Here is a 1,454-nt window from a genome sequence, read left to right on the forward strand (position 1 = left end):
AACTCCATCTCCTAAGGTACCAGCAAAGAGGAAAGGGATTTTTAATCTGAGAGCAGAGTAGCAATGGAGTTGCTGGTTACCAGGGGAGGAATTTGAGTCATCACAGCAGGAAGGCTAGAGAAGGACAGTGCAGTACACAGGGTTCTATGGCTTCAGAGAACACTAACTAGTCTAAACTATATTTTAAAAACTTTTTTCCCCCAGTCCTAAAATTCACCCAGGAGAAAGAGGCTGGTTTAACTGCAAAGAAGAGAAAATTGATCAGCCTGGAGGGCTGCTCCTAGTCGGAGATGTCGAACGGCATCTTGCTGAGGACCTCCCCGGTCTCATCAGCTATGGTGGTGTAGGTCCAGCGGCGGTTGCAGCGGCACGTGGGCCCGCACTTGGTGGAGTTACACTTGGGGCACGGGTAGAAGCAACCCAGGCAATCTTCATCAAGGCAGTCGCACAGGTCAGCATCATTGACGATGAGCCTGCCCTTTTTGTCATACTTCTTGCCTTCGCGTTTTACAGAAACAAACTCATACTTCTTTGGCTCTTTCTTTTGCATCTCCCTAATTTCAGGATTAAAGTTGGCTATCTGAGGCCCAGGATTTTGAAATGTCAACATTTTTAACTGCCGCTCCAGCCATTTCCTTTTCTTCTCTTCCTTCGGACTTGGTTTCTCAGGAGAACGTTGACGTGCAGGTGTCTCTTGCACGGAACTGCTTTTTTCCGCTTGTTCACTCATTTCTGCTCACCTGGGGACAGAAACAAAGTCAGCAACCATTTGTGGGAGCTCATTCAACCATGAGGACACTGGAGCTGGTAAATGTCATTTCAGAATGGGCCTATTAAGTTTTTACTTCAAACCTGAGTTAAGTGGATAGGAGCAAGTTTATCAACACCAACAAATCTTTGGACAAAAGTGCTTTTATCAGATAGCATTTCCTCCTTTATTTAACCATCTCTTTTTTCTATCAAATGTTCAAATGACCATCCATGTTTGTCTAGACTAGTACTTCTCAAACATTAATGTGCATGAATCATGAAACATCTTGTTAAAAACTAGATTATGATTCAGTTAGGACTGGGGTGGGGCCAGAAAGTCTACCTTTCTAATGTAGGCCCAGATTATACTGATATTGCTAATTCCAAACCTACTTTGAGTCTCAAGGGCCTAGAGCTAAACCAATAGTGATCAGGGGCAAAAACTGCTTTGCTTTCATAGAAACCCAGTTATTCTTCTTAGGTGAGTGGCCCTAGGATAGAAAGCCGACAGTTTTTTATGTAAAGAATCTCTTTCTCTCCGCAATGCCCCCCCTGCCTGAACACAAGGCAAACTCTTGACTTTTCCTCCAGCTAAATTGGTTTGAACAAAGAAAATACTGTTTGAACCACTTCAGATCAATAAACATATTCCTTGCTTCTAATGACTGTAGTAAGTAATGGAAATTGGATGGTCATTTTTAGCA

General features: G+C 43.2%; 1 pseudogene; it reads right to left on the minus strand.

Moving 5' to 3' along the window:
- Positions 1 to 280: 280 nt before the first annotated feature.
- Positions 281 to 805, minus strand: LOC129535171 (ARL14 effector protein-like pseudogene; annotated as a pseudogene).
- Between the last annotated feature and the right edge of the window lie 649 nt (positions 806 to 1,454).

This window comes from Moschus berezovskii, chromosome X, assembly GCF_049115385.1.
Source record: "Moschus berezovskii isolate FMDL1 chromosome X, NW_MosBer_1.0, whole genome shotgun sequence".
Lineage (NCBI taxonomy): Eukaryota > Metazoa > Chordata > Mammalia > Artiodactyla > Moschidae > Moschus > Moschus berezovskii.